Source organism: Myotis davidii, unplaced genomic scaffold (genome assembly GCF_000327345.1).
Source record: "Myotis davidii unplaced genomic scaffold, ASM32734v1 scaffold473, whole genome shotgun sequence".
NCBI lineage: Eukaryota > Metazoa > Chordata > Mammalia > Chiroptera > Vespertilionidae > Myotis > Myotis davidii.
In genome coordinates, this window is record NW_006284843.1 from 4,002,704 (window position 1) to 4,028,538 (window position 25,835).

General features: G+C 40.0%; 1 protein-coding gene across 1 annotated transcript in view; it reads left to right on the forward strand.

Moving 5' to 3' along the window:
* The window catches only part of LOC102772821 (chromosome unknown open reading frame, human C5orf30), a 93,868-nt gene that overhangs the window by 16,022 nt on the left and 52,011 nt on the right, over positions 1–25,835 (forward strand). The window lies entirely within an intron of this gene.

A 25,835-nucleotide genomic window follows, 5' to 3' on the forward strand; every position in this document is an offset into this window, starting at 1 on the left:
TAGTCTTTGAATGTGTTATGTTTTTGAACTCCCCCCACCATTTTTATTCAGTTGAATATTCCGTACTAAACAGAGCACACTTCTTCTGGTCATTTAGACTGATGATGTTATCTTCTAGTATTTGCCCTTAAATACATTGCAGTACCACAGAACTTTAAGTTTTCTTTTCAAAGATATGATCTAGAGCAGCGGTCACCAACCGGTGGTCCGCGGACGACTGGCGGTCCGTGAGGTCCGAAAGGTTGGCGACCGCTGTTCTAGAGGCCCAGCTGATGCATAAAGTAGCTATAGAATTTCAGTCCTCGCCTCAGACTTGCTCCCCTGACTTCCATCCAGTTGCATGTGCACCTCTGGTTCCTGGGCTCCTCTGGCCTTCAGTCAGGGAAGAAAAGACTCAGGGGATGAATTAAAATCTCAACTCATTTGGAACCCAACATTTGGTTTCAGGGCCCATCACGTCCTGTCCATTGCCTATGATGCCCATGTGTGGGGCACCGTCTTTTCTCTTCCTTGAGATGTTTATTTCAATGATTTTAATATTTGGGGCTTGAGGAAGCTTTTTTTTTAGAAGATTCTACATTAACTTTTAAAGGTAAACTGACCTTTTCATTAAAGAAAGAACACTTCTTGAGATCTTGAGAAAAGCAACCTATTTTTAGTTATTTTCTCATTCTAACATACTTTTATTTCAGAAAGGCTTTTATTCCATTATAACCATTGACATTATTTTAAGGAAACTTTTCAATGACCTTGGCCTAAGCGTTTGTTCTCGGTCATGGAAAGTAGGAGAGACTGGCAAGCCCATTAATGGCAGGAATACTCTAGAAGAGTTGTGGTGGAGAGAGAACAAGGATGTGCGTTACAGTGTAGAGGGATAGCAAGGAGTAAGTAAAGTTGGCTTTTAAACAATACGATTTGACTAGAGAAAAATTGATGAAGATTGCCTTGGAAATATAATAAATGTGATTAGAAAGCCAGAAGTGGAGGTTGTCAGCACTTAATGATGCACTTCACTTTGTAATGTGCTTCTTTAAATAAGAAAAATGAGGGATTTTTCTCGCCAAGGAGAACAGTACTAGAAACAAATCAAGAATGGGTTTGATTTATTAGTTTGTTTGCCGAGCCCCTAGGACACTTGGTTACTCTAATGGAGGGGAGATGTTGAATTGGTCTTCTCATCATTGTGAAACGATTTTTTTTTTTTAAGAGAAAAAGTCTAAAACCATATCTCCTAAATGTTGTCAACCCTGGTTTTGTGGTTGTCTTTGATGTGCCAATTTTTGGGAGAGCACAGGGTGAGAAAAGAAACTCTTTAATCAGAAGAATGCAGAATCTATTGCAGCGATTCTCAACCTGTGGGTCGTGACCCCTTTGGGGGTCGAACAACCCTTTCACAGGGGTCGCCTAAGACCATTGGAAAACACATATATAATTACATATTGTTTTTGTGATTAATCACTATGCTTTACGTTCAATTTATAACAATGAAAATACATCCTGCATATCAGATTTTTACATTACGATTCATCACAGTAGCAAAATTACAGTTATGAAGTAGCAACGAAAATAATGTTATGGTTGGGGTTCACCACAACATGAGGAACTGTATTAAAGGCCGCGGCATTAGGAAGGTTGAGAACCACTGATCTATTGGAATGAAAAAGAGTTGCTCCAGCCAGTGGAATCCTTAAGTGATCCTGGCTGGCTGGCTTCTGGAGCGAAGAGCTTTGATGCTTTTGCTTTTGTAGAAAAGCTAGCATCACTTTCAAAGTCCCTGCTGAATGCTCTCAAGAACATTCTTACCGTGTGACCATGGGAAGAGGGGAGGGCACTGGGTTCATGATGTTGACCTGGAGGTCTGACTCACCAAGGGAGAGTATTTTCACCAAACTTTTATGTAAAGGGGTTACACATAGACATGTACTTGGAATACTTTGAATCATCTGTCTTTGGCCTGACACTTTAATTAGGAATAGGAACTTACGCAGGAAGACATTCTTGAAGTAATGGAAATTCAGATTTTGGCTAAGTGGTTAGAGCCAAGATGGCAGATACTGAGCATGCATACCACCACACACCTCCCCAATCCATGTGACAGACATGGCTAATCCGTCAGTGCACGGACTCTGAGTCCAGATGTGGCCTCATTATCTTTCTTAACCAGCCCTCTAGAGTAGCTGCTACTGAATTGATCAGCATTACACTGGAGATGAAACCTGTTTGTCCACCACACACTCTACTCCCCCACCCCACCCCTCCCAACCTCCTGCAATGGATTATAGTGTGAATTGAAAAATGGTCTGAACATCTTTGAATAGGAGACCATTCTGGGTCCTCTCTTCTAACCAGAGAACAGAGGAGAATGGTCTCCATTACCATCACCCTTAAGATTGATTTCACCTTCAAGGACATGCTTCTTGAGGAAGAATGCCAAATGAGTGTTTTGTAGAATAAATAGTAATTTAAGAGAGGGGGAAAGTGAGGATCTTAAATCATCTGGGACTAAAATCTGAGAAAGAACTATCTTGTTCATTTTTCTTTCAGTTGGCTGACCAACTTTTGGATTTGCTCTCGTCTGTGTAGAAGGTGAAAAAAAAAACACACAACCTTCATAGGGAAGTCTAGGAGATGAAAAATAGGAGAAGGCAGAAATCTCAAAGTAATTGAGTCTGAGAAGGAGCAGGGCATGCCAATAATGTTCAGTGGTTATTGCCACTATTCTTGGTGGCTGGCTAAGTTGGACTGATCCACTTTCTAGAAGAGTTAAGGTGGAGGCATAGTTAAAGAGCTGAAATACTGGAGTTGGAGATGAGGGGAGGTGAGAGTTAGGAGGGAATAAGTAAATGGATATTTTAGTGATTTTTTTTCTCTTGTCCTGCAATTAATCCTGGGGTGTGGTGGGAATGACAGAGAAGGTTTGCTTTAATTATGTAAGGTCCAAAATACATTTAAAAATATGTATTCTTGACATAATGTGTATGAGAAATTTATATGGAAAGTATTTTGCTCAAGAAGTTTCCTAATACAGATCATCTTTTGAAATGACCAATTAGAACCCTGCATTAGTTGGTAGATTTCTGTATTTTACTTTCTAATATTTATAATTAAGTTTGAGTTTTGTATTTTTTATTAACGTTTCTCACATTTTTAGTGTAATGCTCATCTAATAAATTGATGTGGTTAAAGGAAAAATGTTTAAGGGATTAAGACATTGTAGGTTTGAATATTGTTTTATGTTAGGTCATATAAGGTATTATACTCAGCGTTCAAAAGATATTCATTATATGTGACAAAGTGACTTTTTTTTAAGAGGAAAAGGGCATATAAAATTATACTGGGTATAAATTCTGCCCCCTATCCCAAAATTCATTTCTTAAATGCTTGCTGGTTCAAGCACTCAAAGTGAAATAGATGGGGACTGTGTTTTTTCCCTTCATGTTTTCTTGAAATCATTCCTTGCTTTTTTTTTTTTTTTTTTTTTCCTTAGGATCCTTTTGACTAGACTAGAGATACTAGAGAATAAACAATTGAAAGCATGTCTTTCCCCACTGGGACAAGTTACTCTATAGAAACCCCAGGAAATGCTGCAATGAGAATAGTTTCTAATTTGTGAAATAGAAAAACTGAGCTACCTCATTTGCATTACCCTAGAGTAGTGGTCGGCAAACTCATTAGTCAACAGAGCCAAATATCAACAGTACAAAGATTGAAATTTCTTTTGAGAGCCAAATTTTTTAAACTTAAACTATAAAGGTAGGTACATTGTTATTAACTTAATTAGGGTACTCCTAAACTGGCCTTTGCTAAAAACGTCCTCAGTCTGATTGAGGTACGTTCGCTGAGGTCGACCCCTTCCAACTCTCCCATCCACACTCGTCTTGTATACTTGTTTCGTCTATCTCCTTTCGTTCATCCTCTCTATATGTCCAAACCATCTCAACATACCTTTCTCAATCCTCGACACTACATCTTCTTTCACTCCACAACGTTCCCTAAAATTAACTTAATAAACTTTGCTTAAAGTTTTAAGTTAACTTTGCAATGTATGTGCGCGCCCACATGCGGTATTTTGTGGAAGAGCCACACTCAAGGGGCCAGAGCCGCGGTTTGCCAACCACTGCCCTAGAGCTATAGTATGGGTTCCTTGTATATTGAGAACCAAATGTGTGATTGTAGGAGGCTCCAAACAGAATGCTCAGAGAACATGAGGGATTTTATATAAAGTATATTAAAAAAAACACAAATTTTTGTTGAAATGGAACCACCTACCAAAGCAAGCTACTATATTTGTAGAAATTGATGTTCCTTCAAATTCATGATTCAACCTTTATTCATCCACCAAATATTTATTGTGATGACATTTTGTGCACCCACAGTGATAAATCACGAGACTACAAGGTGTGTGAACACAGAAGCCATGGTCAAGAACAGATAGTTGCATTTTAAAATAAGTGCTGCTAATAAACATGGATTTTAAGATTTTTTTTTTTTAAGCACAGAGAGGAGAAAGTTCCTAATTCCACCATAAGTGTAGGAAAAGCATCACCAGAGAAGTTATGCTGGGGCCTAGAGGGTGAACAGGAGTTTGCCAGGAGGGTAGAAAGGTGGGGGCCTCCCAGGCAGAAGAGAATGCTGTGTGTGAGTATAAAACTGGAAAAGGCCTCATGGTTCATCCATTCTCCTTTTCCTACTATCCAAACCTACCTAGACAGAAGTATGCCATATATCTTTCTAAAAATAAAAATCTCTAGAAAGGAAGTCATTGAGTTCGACCCATGTTTGCTGGTGAGGAATTTAGCAGTGACATTTCAAGTCATGATAAGTAAACTGCCAAATAATATTTTGCAGTTAGCATTTCTCCTAATTCAACAACCTTTTTACCTTACGTAACTCCTCCAGCCTCGAGGACCCTCTCAGTTTTTATGGGTTCCTGGCAGTCCAGAGTTCTCATAGACATTAGCTGCACATGCATCTGGGAGAGGAATAATCTTTGGGGGATCACATCGCCAGTTTCAGACCCTATTTGGGATCATAGCTAGAAACTCTGGGCCCCGAGAGACGTCTGAAATGCTCTTTCTAGTGAAGGGAGTTGGGAGGAGACAGACAGGTGAAATGTCTGGGGGCTACTATCTTTTTTAATCTAAAGAATTTTTAATAGTCCATGGCTTATTTCTCTATTCCTCTCTCTGCTCTAAGGAGCCAGCTATAAATGAAAATATATATGTATTGGAAGACCTAAAATGCTTGGCCCTTCACATAATGTTCTGTAATTGTGACAATCTTAATTTTGTGTGATTTAAAGATAAAGTCTCACCCACCCTGGCTTCACCACTTAAGTGCGGGATACGTTTGATCATGTGCCTTAGTTTTATTTTTCTATAAAATGGGGAACATAATATCTATTTTACCCTACTTGTGAGAATTAGACATAATGTATGTAATGTAAAATGTCCATCACACAGTAGTTGCTAAGTAAAGTGTAGCCATTGGCAGTAATAAAAACAATCTTTGAAACCCCTGGTTTCCCATGTCTTTATTCACCCCACAACTACTTTAAAAAGGTGCTAAGCAGTAAAATAAAAACAGTGCTTTTATTTTTAAAATTTAAGGTTTTTTTGGATAAAATATTGCAAAACCTTGAAATGTATATGTGAGAGAGGGAGTGACAGGTGAAGATGTGTTGCCTTTCACATCTGATTAATGAACTGGTAAACTTGTGTTTTCTGAAATGGGCTGTTGACATTTCACATGGTGTAAACATGATCCACTTGGGTTACAAAGTACTAGGCCTATTTTTAAAATATTTTTTTATCTTTTTACATTTTTTTATTTGTCATATATGTCACACATATAGTTTGCCAGTAGCAGTAATGCATAAAATATATAAATAAGTATATGTATGCTGGAGATATACACACTTTTTTAAAACTTAAATGTCAAGACCATAGAGTTTGGAAATTGTTGATGTAAATGGCTACATCTATTATAACATGAAAAAATGCTCTCTTTGAACACAATTACCTTTTTGAAATTTCATCTTATTAAATGTTTGGACATGGGCTTGAGATTTAGCAAGATTAAAAAATAAAGAGCATGTTTAGATGTGTATGGGACATCTTATTTTGATTCTTATTCTACATCTCTTTACTGATAATTTCTATCCAGTGCAGTCGTTTTAAAAATTTCTTGGATTTGCTTTCTATTTCCTAATATAAGGACTTGATACAAGCTGGGAAATAAAAGATAGCAGAACAGAACCCACCTGTCTCAGTAGGTTTCTGAGGTTTGTATTGTGAACTTTTCATATTTTTGGTTAGGGACTTCTGAACCATGTCATGAAGAATCCATTATTTGCAGAATCCATTATTTGTGCCTACAGTGTTCTTGGCTACGATTACTAGTGTCCTGTCTTTTAAGAGCATGCATGATACCACTTTACCCTGCGGAACTTTCTCCTTATCCCAGAAATCTTTCAGACAGCCATCTCTAATCATTTGAAGACTTTTTTCTTTTTTACAATATTAGCAGAATTTCTAATCTCATTCTGTGGCCTGGGACGCTGTTACAGAATATGTCTCTTCAGAGGTTGATTTCTCTAGCACTGACAGGTAAATTGTATTCTGGGGGCAGAGAGATTTTGTTCTGATACACTTTGTTTCCAGAAACTTTGGCAACAAAGGGATAAATACCAACTACAGAAAGTGTCTAGAAAGTGGCTTCTTCCTTTTCTTCTCCCTCTCCTTTTCTTCTTCCTGATGCTGATGCAACTTCTAAGAGCCAGATTTGACTGTTCTTTTCTCTAGGCACAGGGTTAAGTGTGGTCCAAGGAGCTTGTTTTGGATAAGCCACACATTGCTCTCTCCATCTTTAGGACCAGCTGGTGCTCATCAAACTGTACAGCATAGTACACCCTCGGAAACAATTATTTGCCCTAGTTAACTTTGCTACATGTTACTTTTTAAAAAACTGTTTAAAGTATTACATATGTCTCCTTTTCTCCCGTGACTCTCATCCCCCAGGACAAGCCCCCACCGCCCCAGTGTTCGTGCCCATTGGTTATGCTAATATGCATGCATGCAAGTTCTTTGGTTGATCTCTTACACCACCATCATCCCCTCCCCTCCCCTGCCTTCCCTCTGAGGTTTGACAGTCCATTCCATGTTTGTCTCTGGATCTATTTTTGTTCATCAGTTTATGTTGATCATTATATTCCCACATATGAGTGAGACCATGTGATATTTATCTTTCTCCGACTGGCTTATTTTGCTTAGCATAATGCTTTCCAGGTCCATCCATGTTGTTGCAAATGGTGAAAGTTCCCCCCCTTTTTTTATAGCTGCATAGTATTCCATTGTGTAAATTTACTACAGTTGTTGTTTTTTTTTTTAACATATCTTTATTGATTTCGGAGAGGAAGGGCGAGGGAGAGAGAGATAGAAACATCAACGATGAAAGAGAATCATTGATTGGCTGCCTCCTGCACCTACCCTCCTGGATATGTTCCCTGTAAATTTTGGAGATTAAACCCTTATGGGAGATAACATTGGCAAATATGTTCTCCCATGCAGTGGGCTTTCTTGTTGTTTTATTGATGGTTTCTTTTGCTGTGCAGAAGCTTTTTATTTTGATGTAGTCCCATTTGTTTATTTTCTCTTTAGTTTCCACTACCCTAGGAGCTGTATTGGTGAAGATATTGCTATGACATATGTCTGATATTACTACACATTACTTTTATTTAATATGAAATCCCCATTCACAGCCTGCATCCATTTTTATCGTTTCCTTACTCTCCTTATGAAGAATTCATACATGTACCAACACCTGCATGTTTAAATTCCTCTATCAGATTCGTTTTGCTGTTATCTCAATGGCTGGTCTGGTTTATAGTGTGTGTTTTTGTTTTGCCTAGGGTAAGTTGAGAGTCCAGAGGGGAAATTTTCAATGATTTCTGCTGGGGTTTTCTGGAGTTGCTAACAATGCCCTTGTTTGTCATCGAGCCAAGATGCAAGCTGACTTTGACAAGGACTATTGGGAATTCAGCTTGTCTTCATTTTTCATAAAGAAATTATTAGCCATCTTTCGATCTTTATTCCAAAAGTATCTTCTGCCTGGGATAGCTTAGTTTTTCATAGCTCCTGAAGTAAAATCAAATTTGGCTTTTCTATGTATAACTGTAGAATTCTTCATTCTGTGACAAAGCCATGAAATGGTCTTAATTCTTCCCTTTAAGGTTTATAATAATATATCTAAGAGATGGACAAATTGGCAAAAAAAAACCCTTTTTTTAAATCAATTTTTATTTGGTTGCAAGTGTAAAAGGCAAAATCTGTCTGGCTCAAATCTGCATTCACTATACGTCTGTAGCTGCTAGTTCTAATAAAAACAGCTGAAGCAATGGAAAATTGAGGTGGAAGAGGGCTCTGTGAGTGTGTGATTGGATCTTTTGAAATTAAAGAAATTCTTAAGACATTTTATTTCTAAAGGCTTTTCAAAGTAGTGCTCCATTCATACGAATTTAGATACATAATCAGATTTTGTAACAACCCTCTGTGTGTGTCCTTGCTCCATTAAAAATCCGTACTAACAAGCCTCTTTATGTGGGCTGTCTAATGAATAACTCCCCATTCACAGCCTGCATTCAGCGTACATGGGAAGTCTGTGGCCCCTTTTCAAGGCCTGCCTTCTATGGGCCATGCTTCATACTCATTCTTTCTGTGTTTTGGTTTGAAATCAGTCACCATATATATTTTTCCTCTGACCATTTACTAGATTAAAAGTGTTTAGGTTTATTCAGACTCTGTTTTTGAGGACCTACTGCGTGCACATAATGCTTTGACTCCAAACCAGATTAGGTAGTAGCTGGCTCTTAAGGATGACAGTTGATGTTCAAGAAGCCTATGACTTTTCCTTAAGTTAAATATTGCTTGTTCTGTTTTGTGTGCCTATAAATAGAAGTATCATGGAGTTGGGCTGTCATGACAGTTTTGCCATTAATGAGACAACTTGCTAATAGTTATGTGCTACCACTAAAGTACTATTCAAGAAACTTCTAAAAAGAGATACAGTATCTATAGATAAATAATATCACTTCATATTTGAAGAAATATGTGGGTAAAAGGCCCAGGATGCTCAAGTCAGCCTATGTGTGAGAGTTTAGGGATAATTGCTCTAGATCTGTTCAAACCTTTAGGAAACTGATAGTGCCAGAAATGAAAGGAGCAATGCAATCAATGTGGAAGCTGAGGGGGGAAACATCTAAGTTGGTTCAGTAACACCTGTGTTTTTGAAAATTACCACCTGGTTCAGATTTAAAAATAACATTTCAATTGCAGACTTCCAACTTTATCCCAATGGTCTCAGTACCATGGGCTGTATATACCAGTATGTAGATGCACAGTGTGTGTTAACAGTACTTTTGTAGCCTATCTCGGGATTTTTAAAAAATGACTTGTTACTTCTGTGAAGTCACACAAAAATGTGACTGCCGAAATATGCAAGAACTAGAGCAAGGTGATGAATCTGGAGCACCTTATAAAAGCCTGACCGTATGCTTTAATTCATTTAACTCCCACGCAGTCTTTTTCTCTCAAAAGTTTGATTGAGCTGTAGTTGGTTTTTGTTGATTGGGATAATTATGCCAGAATGATTTTAAAATCTTTTTGCACGCACTGTTCGGCTTGGGCACTTACTGTAATCACTGAGAGAGGAAGCGAGAGTCCTACCCAGAATTCTCAGGGGAGGGCGGTGGGAAAGAACAAAGTGGACTTAGGGAAGCAGTTATCTTTGTTCTGCATGCAGTTCAGCTGCTCAGCACTGCTCTGGTCGGTCACTGAAAGGATGCACTACTGGAAGGCGCGGGTGAGCCTGAAAGCAAGCAGCAGCACATGCAATGGAAAGAACACGGGCCTTAAAATTGGACAGAATCTGGATTTGATTTCTGGGCTGAGCACAGTGTCTGGTGCAATAGCTACTGATTTTTCTCCCAGATTAGTTATGATAAAGAAACAGACATCATTCACCATTGGCATATAATTAAGGATGTTTGCATCATTCATTTTTATTCATTTTTCATTTTTGTATTGCTAATAATGCCTTGGCATGTCACTCAGTTTAACCCCTTCCCCGGCAGAAACGTGTATACTCGTTTTCACAAAATGTTCTTTTTCAGTCGTCGACGAGTATACTAAGAAAATATGGTAAAAAAATATGGTTTATAGGAAGACGAGTTACAAACTGTTTTCATAACCAGCATCAAAAATACTATATAGAACCAAAATAAAAAAATTAGTCTGAAAAAGAAACGTTTTTAACAAAAAAACTGTTGGGGAAGGGGTTAAAAACAATTTCAGACATTTTCTTCTGCTATGAAGAATAAGTTATTTTCTTAAGATATATGTAAATATATCTTGTTAATCCTTCCCCAGGATATTTTTCCATTGATTTTTAGAGAGAGTGGAAGGGAGGAAGGGGGAGTGAGACAGAGAGGGGAGAGATAAACATCAGTTTGAGAGAGACACACATTGATTGGTTGCCTCCTGCGCAAGGACCGAGAATCGAACCCAAGACCCTTCAGTGCGTTGGTCAAGCTCTAACCACTGAGCTGCCAGCCAGGATTTAAGATATTTTTTATCCTTGATATTGTTCAGTGGCTGATGTCAAGTCTGAATCGAGTTTCCAAGAAGAGTGTCAAGCAGTTGTGTATTTGTTTCGAGCTGAATTCCAAAGTGAATTTCCCCTCATATATATATACCACACTCATTCTGGTGGTGAAGACAATTCATAAAAACAATGCATAATCAAACCTGCCTATCAAGATAAAACAATCCTAAGCCACTGATTTAAATATCTTTAAGAACAACAAATAACAAAGAAAAAAACAGCCCATCCATGACTAAGTATCTGCATACTTTATTGAAAATTCATGGACTAATTTATAGATAAATATTAAAATATTTCTAAATTGCTTCCAAGCCTAGACCTATAGGTTAGTTACAACAGGTAAGACTGCTTAAATATTTTCTGATGTGTAGTGATAATTAAATGCATAGCCTCTTGGAATCAGATGCTATAGTGTAGATAAACAAATTAAACTGAAAATTAATTTAGGAGCTAAGAGTTGAGGTGGAAATGTAGGCTGACCTTGCTTTCCGACAACATGACCTTTAAATTAGGTATAATAAAGCTTTAGTCTCGAGTCTCTTTTTGGTATTAAATCTCTTTCAGATTTGGCATAATTCTAGGGTAAGACCTTCCAACCTCTCCCAGTCCTAAGTCATTGAATGTTGTGTGAACATTGCTATGTTTCATAGTTCTATCAATTTATGAATTCATTTTTAGAAATATAAAAACAATTGCTAATTTAATACTGAGATCATGTTAAGTAATTTTCCTAAGTTATTTTTTATTATTCTATTGGGGTAGGAGGTCTGTTTTCTGTGTGACCCCCCTATTCTACTTAATATGTGATGACACAGCAGTTTTATGAGTTCACATCCTGAAATTGCTTATTTAGAGAGCAGCAGATTCCTCTAAGATATATTTTCTTGCAAATTTTTTCTTTTTCCCTTAGTGCAGTGGTTGGCAAACTGCGGCTCGTGAGCCACATGCGGCTCTTTGGCCCCTTGAGTGTGGCCACGAAGTTTCAATCGCACTGTCCGTGCGCGCCCGCACGTGGTATTTTGTGGAAGAGCCACACTCAAGGGCCCGCAGTTTGCTGACCCCTGCCTTAGTGGTACACGTCAGGAGCTTTCTAGACCAAACAAGAATTATTCTGATAAATATAACCTCATTTACACATCTTTTGAAAAATGTCCTGTTAGTTCGACTCTGTCACAAGGGAGCTTCTTCTTTTAACAAAGAAGTGAGAGAGCAAAATTAAATACACACAATTAGGTAATGAACATGCTGAGGACACGTAAGTACCGCTGTTTTCCAGTTTGAGTTCCCTAAATGGGGGCAGTAAGCGTGGGAGCTGTGGTTGGCTGGAATGAATGAGAAAAAACAGCGGTGACCTTTGCATCGGGGGAAGGACATCGTTCTGCTTCTGGCTTTTCACAGTTTTATGTGTTTGTGTTTTTAATGTATGACCGAACCTGAAAGTTCATCTCTAATCTTGATCCACGGGGAAAGGCAGAAATCCTAACCAGCCAAATGATACAAATTTAAATTTCCTGTAGAGGAAAAAGGTCAGTCGTGTTCTGCTCCCTGGAGACAGTCTCAGCACAGCAAACAGTCTTCCTGATGAAAATTCCTGTGGCGAGCTGGTGCTTTGTCTGACTGGGAACTAAATAGGTCCCTAATCACCTGCCTGCGATGACATCACGGGGGCATCCCAAACTGACCAACTGATGAATACTCTCTCTTAAATATCAACTTCACTTTAAAATTGAAAAACAAAAACATAGGGCTGCATTGAAGAGCAGCTATTTATAGTTCTGTGATGTGAGGCCACCAGTTTCCTATAATGCCCATTGTTCTCTAAAAATAAAGACCCATTTAACCCAGGAGGACTGACAAGTGATCTTGTGATGGGTTTGAGTTGTTGTTCAGTGTGTAAGACTAGGGGGAGAGAGCGCCGCGCGGCGTGTGGACACTGCTGGAGACCGCTGGCTGGGTCGGGGCCTGGGCTTTTGCCGGCTGTGGACACCTGTGTGTCCTGTTGAGAAAATAAGCCTCTGGTGGTTGGTCTCTGCTTTTCCTGTGGGAAACATCGCCCTTTTATAAGATGAGCACACAGCCAGCGTATTTCGTTGGTAGCAAGTGACCAGCCTTCTGCATTAGGTCAGTCCCTGGGGAGGATTCCGTTCCCCTCCTCCATCCTTCAAGTTCTGGTTTTTTAATGGTGGAGTTTTGTCTGTGTCTCACCTACATCAACTAGGACCTTCCTAGGGCGTCTCAAGATAACTTTCTCCTGAGTCTAGGAGAACCCGAGAGGCACCATTTTACCCAGAGGCCTGCAAAATGCGGCTGCTTCCTTGTTAGTGTTTCTAATGTTAGACTTGACTTGACAGTCCTTCCTTAGAGTTTCTTCATCTTCCTCCTCAGTTTTTAGCTGCATTGCAGTACCTGTTGTTTTTCTTTCTTGAAAGGCATAAAAAAGGAAAGTTAAAGAGAAGACCTAAGTGCAGATGAGGTGCATCTGCAGTCCCCCTCGGAAAGCACCTACGGCAGTTCCTGTCCCCGCTCTCCCCGGCGCCTACCGGGAGCTTCGGGAGAGCCAGGGACTGTCGCTTCAGAAGAGCCCTGGAACCCTTGTTTGAAGCTTCTCATGTCAGTGCTGAAGGGCTGAAGGAGAACGCAGGGATTTCTCACAGCCAGTGAATCCTGACAGTGTTGTCTCTAATCTCTTTTTCAGTGTGAACTCTGTCAGATGCCCTGAGAAGACATCCAATTACTGTCTGAGTTGCTATCCAGGGCCTAAAACTGCTCGGGAAAAGAAAGGGCTTTTCTGTTCAGGAACCTGATAGCCTATGTGTGTTCTGAGCTTTTAGCTTTTCCTATGAAATTATAATAACTTGTGCATGAAGGTGAAAGATGGAGGATGATGCAACCTTATGAAATTGAATTTAGTGGACGGTTAATTCTGATGACTCTGACATACTGCTTATTCTGAAGTAGGAGGAAAGCCCTTGATGGGTTTGGCACGGAGCGGTGACATTTAGCTATTAGGCTGGATGAAGCTTCGTGGAAAGAGCTGAAGGGGCGAGGGCTAAGTACTTGAGTGATGGTCTCGCTCCTAATGTGTTTGTAGTTCTCTGTGTGCCTAAATATAGCTGAGAACTTTATAGATTTCCTAAGTAGTAAATATATGGTCTTTTTTCAAATGAATGTAGAAGACTGCATGGTTAGATAAGCAAGTTTGGGATATATTTTTAAAATGTCTAAGTTGCCTATTTTCTGTTACCAGAATGCAGCCACAATTATGTGTGAAAATGAATTTAAAATCAGAAAATCTAAAATCTGTGACAAAGGAGGAAAATATTGACTGATACTTAGTGGGTTTTAAAAGCAACGTATTTCAGATATTTATTTTTAAAATGGACACATTTTAGGAAGCAATGAACAAATGAAGACAAGTTCATGGATTGAAAGCTTAGTAAAAGTTTCTTTGTGGACAAATAAAACAATAATAAAAACAAAAAAACCCCACTTTAAACATTTTTGGTGAGCGCAAAATACAATTTCACACTATTAAGTACAGGCACACTTTACTTTTTGTACTTCACAGATGTTACTTTTTTAACAACTTAAAGGTTAAGACCCTCCACCAGAAAAAAGATTATTACTTGCTTTATTGTGATATTTGCTTTATTGCAGTGATCTGGAACTTTATCCACAATATCTCTAAGGTGTGACTGAATGGGTAGGATTGATGAACTCTGAGGAGGTGAATAGGGCTTTTTCTCGTCATTCATTTAGAATTAGCTATAGATGGTTGTGTCTTTTACTTTAGTACTGAGTGGATTTTTTTTAGTGAGTGTTCACAACTTAGAGAGGAAAGAAAAAAATCAAAGCTGCTTTATCTGCGTGGTGGCCGTGAGTGCTTTGCATCACGATGTGCTTTGCTGGCACTAGAGAGGCTGTGTGTAGGTAACAAGCTGACCTGGTCATCAAGTCCACCCTCAGATGCTACTCAGGCTGAGTAGGGGTGGGTCACACAGGGCAGCAAGTGGGATTTTACTTATTTGTTTAGATTTCATTTGGAAATACATGCAGTTTAGATGTATTAAGCAGCAATATAAATTGGCAAAACAGTAATGATCTAAACCTGTCTTTAGTGATTTGTAAGATGTATACTATTTTTCTATCATGCTTTGTGATTTTCAAAAATTCATTCTGGAATCGTCTAGAAAAATGCATCTCATCAATACCAAACATAAAAAATATCCAACGATATCAATTGAATATATTTGGCAACATTTGCTATACATATAGCGGAACTATAATTTTGAACGTGTAATCACAAGTGAAAAAACCTTTGCCAAGGTCAGTATTTTAAAAACATGACTCTTTTTGTCAGGGCCGCTTTCCCTGCTACCCTATCTAAAATTGCAAAACTACGTCCGGTTCTCCCAATACACTTTCTTTGTTGTATTTTTTCTTAGCCTTTAGGACATTCTTACATATTAAGTATCTTTTCCCATTTATTTTCTATTTCTATCATAATGTTAACTCAACAAGGGCAGGAATTTTGTCTCTTTTGCACAGTGTTGTACCCCACTGTCTAGAACAGTGCCTGGTGCATAGTTGGTACCAAATGTTTGTTGAATAAATAAGTAAATGAATTGTAAGAGACATAGTGTTCATCCTTCCATCCATCAGATATTTATTAAGCAGACACTGTGTGACCATGCCTCATATAAGTACCTGTCTTGGTTTGAATATATCCATTTAGTTAACACTTTATTAAATGTGGAATTCCAACCCCCCTTCCATCCAAGCAGTCTGTAGTTTTCAGTATCTGTGTTACTAGGCCCAAATGATCTGGAAGAGTTAATACATATTAAAGAGAGTTCCGTAGGTATAGATCAAATACTAAAAATGTCGTTTGTATCACTCTAAGTGAATCCTGTGCTTTTAGAAAATGGGAACGAACCAAAGAAAGAGAAAGCTTTAAATTCTCCAGCTATGATATGCTTCCCAAATTAGACCATGCTTTCTGTCACTTGACATTTTGAGAAGCCGGTAGGGTATTGGAACACATGCCTGGGTTTGAAAGCGGCTCCATCACTTACTGTGTCACCTTGGGCATGTGCCGTAGCCATTTTGTATCTCAGTGTCTGCATCTTAACGGTGGGCTCAGGCGAGGATGAAATGAGATAATACATGTAAAGTGCTTAGCACAGTGCCCATAGTATGTGCTCACTGGTGTCAGTATTGTTGTGGACTTGACTTAGTTCAAAACAGCTTCTCTACTTAGCTTGGTTTTGCATTTTGTTTGTATTTGGAAATAATGTCTGCAATATTTTCCTCACATGGGAAGCAAAGGCATACCGAATAGACATATATTCAATGCGCTAGCACTCTTTTTCTGATGTGCTATGGTTTCTTTTCAAGTAAGTACTGTGTCATTTACTCTCACTAATATCTTTTGCTTTATTGAAGAAGGAGCAATGTTGATTATTAAATGTTGTCTAATTAGCTCAGTGTTGCTTTCACTTTCTAGGGGAGCCAGTGGCTATGTGAACTACGTTCCAGAAAAGATATCTAGAGGATGGAAGCTTGTGAATTTGAGAAGAATTTAGGGGGATATTGTACCCTGGGGACTTGTGTCTGGCCTGTTGCAACTAGGGGACAGATAGTAGGAAAAGCAACCAAAGGCTCTGAGGACTCACAGTTACAATGGAATGTTGACTCCACTGCTTTCTGGTAATGGGATCTTGAACCAGTCCCCTAACTTTTTAGAAAAGCAGAAGAGTGAAGAGTGAAGAGTGAGTGCTGTGTAGACAGAATTTGAAACCCACTGCTAATTCCTTAGTTGTACATTTTGGGCCAAATTGCTGAATCTCAAAGTCTTAATTTTCTCATCTATATATTGGCCATAAAGGAATCTCTATCAAGGTGCTGGTAAGATAAAACATAGTTAAATGCACCGTGCCTGGTACATGAAAAATGCACAGTACATGGTCATCACTATAATGATGGGCAGCACCAGCGTCTACCTTAAAGATTTAGGGACTTGCCTGTGGTGTTGCTCAGTGGTTGAGCATGGACCTATGAACCAGGAGGTCACATGCTCAGGTTGCAGGCTTGATCCCCAGTGCAGGGAGTGCAGGAGGCAGCTGATCGGTGATTTTCTCTCATCATTGATGTTTCTATCTCTTTCTCCCTCTCCCTCTCTGAGACCAATAAAAATAGATTTTTAAAAAAGATTTAGGGACTAAATAAGAAATATAAAGCATCTACCACCAAGTACATGTTTAAAAATGTTTTTACCTTCTTCCTTCTTGGCTTTCCAGGGACTGGGTCCAATTCTCCTGCTTCCCCAGAGAGTAATCTCCACCTTCGGCTCCCTTTTCTCCTCCCCGGCAGCATCTCCTCACTCAGCCTGTGCAGGCGATGCTCACACGGTGCATGTGCCCACACCTCTTGCTTCGTGCTCACAGAATGCAGGATTCAGAGGAGGGTGGCAAAATGGGCCACTTTGTGAATGCCACACGTTTCATCTTTCTGAGCTTTTCCACTGAAAACATACCCACCTACATCCCTCTCTTCTTCCCGAACATATGTCTACCCAGTACTTTAAATCACAGAATCCTAATGCTAAATAGAGTTTAGTCCGGAGGCAGAAAACCGAGGGCCTCCAGGCCAATCCAACCCAGGGACATTTTGTTTCACTGCCCAGAGTTAGCTTGGGTGGGATTATAAGATTTTTGAATTAGTTGTTAATATTTTAAAGAGTCAGACATTTCAAATTAAAACACATTCACAGGCTCATATGTGTTTGTGGCTATTCTGGCAACGTGAGACAGTCTGGCAGCCTTCACACCAGACTCCCCCAGGCGACAGTGGTCTGGAGTGAAGTTGAGACCCAGTCCCTACCACTGTGTCCTTGTACTTATACCTGCATGGCTGCTGTCCATCAGTAGTCCAGTTCTTTCTTAGTACAGACATGGCACCTGAAGCCAACCAATGCTTAGTGCTGCTGTTTACTGATGGAAAAGTGAGTCAGTAAGTGAGAGAGGATGAGCATTCTAATTTTTGGATTCTTGGACTCCTGCTCTTTTACTCTTCTTAGCTGAAATTCATGGAAGGCCATTATTCAGCTGACGGCAAATTTAAACATTTTTATGACAAATTTTTAAACACCTGGGCCCATTATCTTCCTGGGTTAGAGAATGAGCAGGTCAAGATGAATTCACAGGTTCAAGTTTGGTCTTCAGTCCCATTTCCTTCCTTCAGTTTTACAGCACCCAGCCGCACCCGTCACACCCATCCCCAATGTGTAAGGCCCTGGCCCTTCTTGTAGACAATGTTCAGTGAATATTAGGAGACTTCACTTGGTACCATTCATCCAGGGATGGCAAACGCTGATACCGTGCAGCCAGGCTGCTAACTGTGTGTGACAGGCTGGGGTGACCTGGAGACCATCGACCCAAGAAAGAATACAACTGGAGTTATTAGTTGTCATGAGAGAATCCTGGAGCTGTTCCATCTTTCTTTGTTTTTTAAATTAAATGCATTTTTATTAACTTCAGAGAGGAAGGGAAAGGGAGAGAGAGATAGAAACATCAATAAGATGAAATCACGCCCCCCACTGGGTATCAAGCCTGCAACCCAAGCATGTGCCCCAACCAGGGATCAAACCATGACCTCCTGGTTCACAAGTCGATGCTCAACCACTAAGCCACACCGGCCTGGCTTTTTATGCTCTGTTTTTCAAGGGAAGCCCAAATCAGAATTTTATATGAAATCTTCTGGCAATTAATTCACATTTGTAAGTAAAACTGTTTTGTCTAAAAAGAACAAAGGCTCGACAGTTTGCGACCCCTGCCAAGGAAAAGTCCAGGTGAAAAAACGAACAGCTACTGCTTCAGGAGGGTAAAGAGAGATACACAGAAAGAGCACAGACGTTGGTTTTAGACAGACTTGGGTTTGAATCTCAGTTCTACCACTATTCCTCGGCGATGCTGCCCAAATCATTTCGTCTCTGAGTTTGAAAGCCCTCATCTGAAAAGGCCTTTAATGCCTTCTGGAGATTGATGTGAAGATCAAAGGGAGAATATAGGTACAACCCCTGGCACAGAACAGGAACCTAGATCTTCTCAGCTCCTTTTTCCTTTCTTGATCTCATCTAGGTTTTGGCAGGATGGTGTAGTTAAATTTCAGTCCATATAGTCCTTGGTTTCTTTCTTTCTTTTTTTTTCCCCGTCTCAGCGTACCGGGAGTGTGGTGGGTTGAAGACTGCATCTACTATCTTGGCTCTCCTATGCTTGCTCCCTCAGATCCAGGGGCTGAAAATGATTAGGAACAGATAAGCTGTATTAAATGTTACCTGGTGCAATGAAAAGACATTTCAAACAAACTGTTATTTATGGCATTAAAACATGTATCAACAATAAAATACATTCAAATATAGTATTGCAAGGTAACAATTCCCTGCCAGAAAATACGCTATATTCCCAAGCAGTATTTCAGTTAAAACAATATACTGTATACAAATCAGAACAATCCAGAAATGCTGGCAAATTCAGACGTCCCACTTTATTTTTAGGTGTATTTCCTACTTGTGGTGAAAAAAACCATATAGGGTTTTATTTCTGGAAAATTTAAGACATTTCCTACTGGATTTGGATGGAGTTTGAGAGAATCCTACATGCCTTTCTGAGTAATGAAAGCTTGTAGGCAGAGCAATGACCAAAGAAAGGCCCAGCTCCTCCCATGAGGTCGCCTCTGGCAGCTGGGGGTGGGGCGGGAGATTAACTATCAACAGAATTCTGGGATTTAGAGCCTCTACCTTTTGACTCTGTTATCATCCAATTAGAAATTCTTTGATTTGTAACTATTCTTTGGTTAAGGAAGGAAATAAGAAAAGTCACAAAGAAAAAGAATGGAGTCAGGGGTCACCAAACGAACCGAACCTCATGCTGAAATGGTGCCTTGGGTGGGAAATGCCCTCACCATTCATTTCCCAGTTTTTATATATTCATTCTCTCTCTCTCTCGCTCTCTCTCTCTCTCTCTCTCTCTCTCTCTCCTTTCTCTCTCATTTGATCATATAGAATGACTTTAGGCATATCTAACTTTAGGGGAAATGTTCCCATGGCAAAGATAAAAAAATTTTGATAGATCTTTTTATACATTTTTCTATAATTACTCTCATAGCTTAGAAATGGTCTTCTAAGAGCTGTGTGATGTAGCCGTTGCTAGGGAAATTTGCTTTTTCGTGAGCAGCAGTTTTGCAAAGCAGATGCATTTCCTCTCTTACTAATGAGTGTGTAAATGGTACCTCTATTGCCTTTTGCTTCCATATTTTGGAAACAACTTGAACTATTTGCTTAGGACAGCAGACATCTGCTTTATAAAAATTGAAGCAGATAGGCTCCTAGAATGTCTTATTTATATGCAACTTGTGCTGAATATTTCAAAAGTGCATTTGCTGTTTCTAGTTAGAAGACATTTTATACCTGTTAATGGAGAAATCATTGTTTAGAGTTAAAAAAAAAAAAAACCTCTCCAAAAGGTTTAAGTGTGTTTGGTTGCACTGTGCCTTTCATTCTCCCCAATCTCATGGTAGGGTGGGGAACCTTCCTGATTTGGGCTGGGAAGCAGACTGGAAGTCCTGCTTCATAATAGCAACCTGAATATTGTTATGCAAAGTTGAGTGGGAGCAAGGCTGTTTCAGAGGCAATAACGTTTTCTTCCAGTTCACTGATCCACTAATTTCTATTCACTTTAAACTGCTCTTGTATTTTTCAGAGAGAAAAAAGCTATTTTCTACCACTTGCACTATTCTTATCTTTGGCTTTGAACAAAAATCTTCCTGGATAACAAGGACTGGTCACCCTCCTGCTTTTAAGGACAGCTGGTAATGGCTCCAAACACATGCAAATAGGGAGTATAGCTATTTCCATAAAAGGTGGCGCCACAGGCCCTCTAATTACACTCTCTGGTTTTAGATGGAGGAGAAAGATGGATTTAAAGAATTAGGAAAGGAAAAGGCCAGAAGAGGAAAGCAGCTTGGATAGCATAAAAGACTGTCTGAGCAAAAGACAATGTCCTCACATGGTTTGTTTGTTTGTTTAGTAGCTCCCTCCCTGAAAGTCCTTGGAAAGTTTCTAAATTTGATGGTGCCACTGAAATGAAAGAATATTTTGCTGCTTATTAGTTTAAATTTGCAAGAAGGCCTCTCCTGATATGTTTATACAAGATTGTACAGGACTCGTTTCTTTCTATTAAATCATTTACTCTTTTCTTTTTCTTGGAAGTTTTGCTCCTTTTGACAATCTTCCTTAAGAGGATTAAAGCTGTTTTAGCACTGGGCCTTAAATATATGGGTTTAGACCTCAGTTAATCAACTTGAAGCTTTTTTTTTAAAAAGTAAAGAATATACTTTCTTAATGTAACAGTTTGAAGCTGAGTTGGCATTCTGGCTGTGGCATGTGTAAGGGAGAATAGAAGGGAATGCAGTATTTTGAGAATATATCTTTTGCAAGATTACCAAGAGGATTCTAATGTACACGGAATGAGAGCCAACTTTTCCAAGAAGTTATTTTGAATGTAATAGGGATGTTCTCTGTGGGTGTGATGAGGTTATTGTCCCCTTTTTCCATTTCTGTATTGAGAATATGAGTTACCTGCTTCTAGGGAATGATGAGAAAAATTTTTTTCCCGAGTTACATATCAGAATAAAGTTTTTATTTTTGATGGGCTTTTGAAATACTTATCTTTTTAAACTAAACTCCAATCTGTACTTGGATTTCATCAGTTTTTCCATTAATGTTCTCTTCTATGAAGTTTTGTCTCTTTTACCTAATGTCTTTCTTATGTATTTAACTAGAGGCCCAGCACACAACATTCAGTCTGTACCTGTGCGCGGGTACAGTCCCTAGTCCTGGCCTGTAATCAGGGTCATCTTCCGCAGCCCCCCCTTGCCACCACCCACCCTTGGTTCCCTGTTCACCACCGGGTGATCGGTGCCTGATGGCCGGGGGAAGGGACCAAGAGGTCAGTTGTTCCTGCCTGCTTGCTGGCCCCACCCCTGCTGTCGGTGGCCATCAGACAATCAGAGCCTGCAGGCCAGGGAAAGGAACCAGGGGTGGTCAGTGCGCCTAATAGTGACTGGTTCAGCGGTCATTCTGGTCGTTCTGCCGTTAGGGTCAATTTGCATATTACCCTTTTATTATATAGGATAGAGGCCTGATACACGGGTGGGGGCCAGCTGGCCTGACCTGAAGGGGACCCCAGATCGGGGTGGGGGGTCCCCGCTGGGGGCAGGGCCAGCCTGGGCGAGGGGCCGTGGGTGGTTTGCAGGCCAGCCACGCCTCCAGCTTTGTCAAGAAGGATGCTCAGTCTATCTGGCCTAATTAGCATATTACCCTTTTATTAGTATAGATTTTTTTTTATATCAGTATGGATTTATATATACTTATTTTATACTTTCAGTTATAGCCTTGTGTGGGAAAAAGGCATCAATAAAATAATGAAATGATGGTGATAAATAGTAGGGGAAAATGTACAGAGGGTGCGAAGACATCAAACAAGGGAATCGAATCCCATCTGAGCTAGTATGAGGAAAGGAAAGGAGCAGCAAGTAAGTTTTAACTGAGGAAGTAACATTTGAGCCGAGAGCTGAGAAACTAGAGGCCAGAGCACAGATGACAAGGGTGGAGAATCCAAGGTGAGGGTGGAGAGGTAGGCAAGTGTATTACTAAAAAGAGATCTTCTCTTTTCAGTAGCATATTGATTCATATGTCAGTAGTGATCCTCTTAAACAGTGGCTTTCAAATTGTGCTCCCAGAATCCTCGGTGTACGCCATTGCTAGGGCCTGGCTCTGCGAAGCTGCACGTACCTCAACCTGAGCATTAACATGAAAGACTCTACTTTAGCCCTGCCGGAGCAGCTCAGTTGGTTAGAGCATCTTCCCAATAAGCCAAGGTTATGGATTTGATCCCCAGACAGGGCACATACAAGAAGCAATCAATGAATGCATGAATAAATGGGGAAGCAAATCTCTCTCTCTCTCTCTCTCTCTCTATCTATCTCAAAATCAACTTAAAAATTATTTTTTAAAAAAGACTGCTTTTATTGTGAAGCTTCTCTTAAAATTTTACTTAAAAGGTTCTAACCAGAAACATTTTGAAAGCTACTCTTCTGCAACATGCTTTTTATGATCTACAACAGGACACACACTCATCCATTATATGGGTGTGTTTTATTTTATTTATCAGTCCTCCATAGCTGAATACTTAAGTTGGTTTTGATGTTTCACTAACACACAACTCTAGTGAGCTTCTCTATTCAGAACTTTTTGTGCATATGTAACTTCGTTGTACAGTGTAACTGGTTCTTTCCTCAGAATTATTTTCTTTTTTTTTTTTTTTTTAGAATTATTTTCACATACAGCTGACCTCCATTTCTAGGAGTGGATCAAAGTTGTACTAGTTACAATGCTGCACATATACCACCCTGAAATTTAGTGGCATAAAGTGAAAATAATTCTTTATTATTGGGTCAGGGATCCAGGAGTGGCTAGGCAGGGTCTCGCATGTGGTTGTAGTCGGTTGTTGGCTGAGGTTGTAATCATTTGAAGGCCTGGCCTACTCCATGGTGGCTCATGCACATGGCTGGTGATTGTGCTTGTCATGGATAGGAAGGCTTTGTTCTTCTCCACCTCGATCCCTCTACAGGGCTGAGTCTCCTCACACATGGCAGCTGACTTCCCCAGTACAAAACACTTAGGAAGCCTGACCGAAGTTGCAATGCCTTTTACCACACAAAGGAAATCACATACTGTTATTTCTACCATTTTCTGTTGGTCATTGTGGTAAGCAGAATAATGACCCCTTAAAGATGACCTAAGAAAACGGAACTAGTGAAGATGTTATCTTTCCTGGCAAAAGGAAGGTTACTGCAGACATTATTAAGTTAGGATTTTGAAATGAGTAGATTATTTGGATTATCCAGTTGGGTCCAATGTAATCACAGGGGTCCTTATAAGTAAAACAAGGAGGCAAGAGATTTAGAATCAGAGAAGGTGATGTCTCTACAGAAGCAGATATTGGAGTGATGTGATTGGTGAGGTGGCCTGAGCCAAGGAATGTAGGCAGCCTCTAGAACAGTGGTTCTCAACCTTGGCTGCACATTAGAATCACCTGGGAATCTTTTTAAAATCCTGATTTCTGGGCCTCATCCTCCGGAAATTCTGTTTCTTTGTTATGGGGAGGGGCCACAACATTAGTAACAAAGAAACAGAATTTCTAGAGGATGAGGCCCGGAAATCAAGATTTTAAAAAGATTCCCAGGTGATTCTAATGTGCAGCCAAGGTTGAGAACCACGGTTCTAGAATATGGAAAAGGTGAGGAAAGAGATTCTCCCTTAGAGCTTACTGCTGACACCTGGATATTAGCTGGGTGTGACTATTTTGAGCTTCTGATCTCCAAACCAGTAAGATAATAGATCTGTGTTGTTTTAAGCCACTAGCTCTGTAGTGGTTTGTTACAGCAGCAAAACAATGCTAATACGGCCTCATATCCTTGAATCATTGTGGGAGGGGACTACACAAAGGAGTGAATACCAGATGGTTAGGATCATTCAGAGCCATCTCAGATGTCACAAAGGCTATGCCTACTTTTAAGGTTTTCAGATCTATATTGTCAAGTTGCCCTTAGGAAGAGCCTATGAATCTCTGCAACCAGAAACTTAGATAAATACAGATTCCGTGAAATCAGAGAAGGTATTGCTATAGGCAGTTAGACAGACCTGAGCAGAGCAAGAACGATGGGCCAGGTACAGAAACTCACCAGGGCAAAAAGCCCCAGAGGCCTAGCAAGGGGCAAAACTGGGAAAACAAGAACTTCACCCCCAGGGTAACCTACCATATCAATGATCATGTGGTTTGGACCCCTGGCTTTCCATGTTGCTAGTCATGCGGTTTAGACCCCCTGACCTTTTCCTCCCAAAGATAACATCTAGGCCTCAGTTGTATTTCAGCTCTAGGCCCAAAAAAGCAGCAAAACCAGGTAAGTAACGCCATGGCTGCTTCAGGACCAGCTGCATTGGCTAATGACCCTCTGCCCTGGCACTGACCAATCAGGAGTGACCAGAACCCTGAAAGAGCACACCTGGAAAGCTGATGAATATTCTATTGAGACCTCCCCAAAGATTTCCACCAGAGAGAGATAAATACGCGCAGGATGAAGGACCCAGCCACTCTCTCTCCCCTGGAGGAACACACCCACACCATTCTTTCTTCCCTCTAAGGGACCACACGAGACTTGCAACCAGGGGGCAGACTTGCAATGAGGGGGTGGCAGCTCATCCCAGGCTAACCCCCTTTTCTCTGACTTCCCAGTGAGCCAGAGCAGCCCAGCCTAGGCTCTCCTTTACTGCTTCCATGTACCTTCCTTGTTTCATGGTTGTAAGTATATTTTTGCTGTGGCCAATAAGTTCTTACTTTGCTACACTTTGTCTCTTGCTTGAAATCTTTCCTTCAAGTAGAGAAGAACCGAGGTGTCGTCATCTTGCCGGTAATAGTGTCTTTCAAATGACCAAACTTTCCAGCTCGCGAATCTTCTTGTGGAGGAGACTATAATGGGGGGAAATGGGTTATTTAATTGTCTAGGTATCTTGCCTTCTGACACAGTGGGAGAGTAGGTAGCAAGTGGGAGATTTATAGCTGAAGTAGCTATCTCTGTGTTGCTTGAGGCCATTTGCCCCCTACCAATTTATTCTGATCAATAAAAGTAAATTCCTAGTTGCAATTCTACAAATATATTTTTACCTGATAGCATTTAAGAATCATGTCAGACTTTAAAGCCATGAGATTCCTAAATATAGCTGAATTTTTTTTTTAAAGAAGTATTATTGAGATTTGTCTCTCAAGCAAGTGAACATTTTCAACAAGAGGAGCTTAAAATAAAGACACGTGTGTTTAAGAGGAGACAAGTAATTTCCACAGAAGCTAAGCCAATCTTACTCTTTGCAGAAGGCAAAGTCTCTGCTGGGGAAAATTTTAAAATGCTTACCTCTGGGCTGGGGGTGTGGCTCAGTGGTTGAATGTTGACCTATCAACCAGGAGGTCATGGTTTGATTCCTAGTCAGAGCACATGCCCGGTTGTGGGCTGGATCCCCAGTGTGGGGCGTACAGCCAATCAATGATTCTCTCTCATCATTG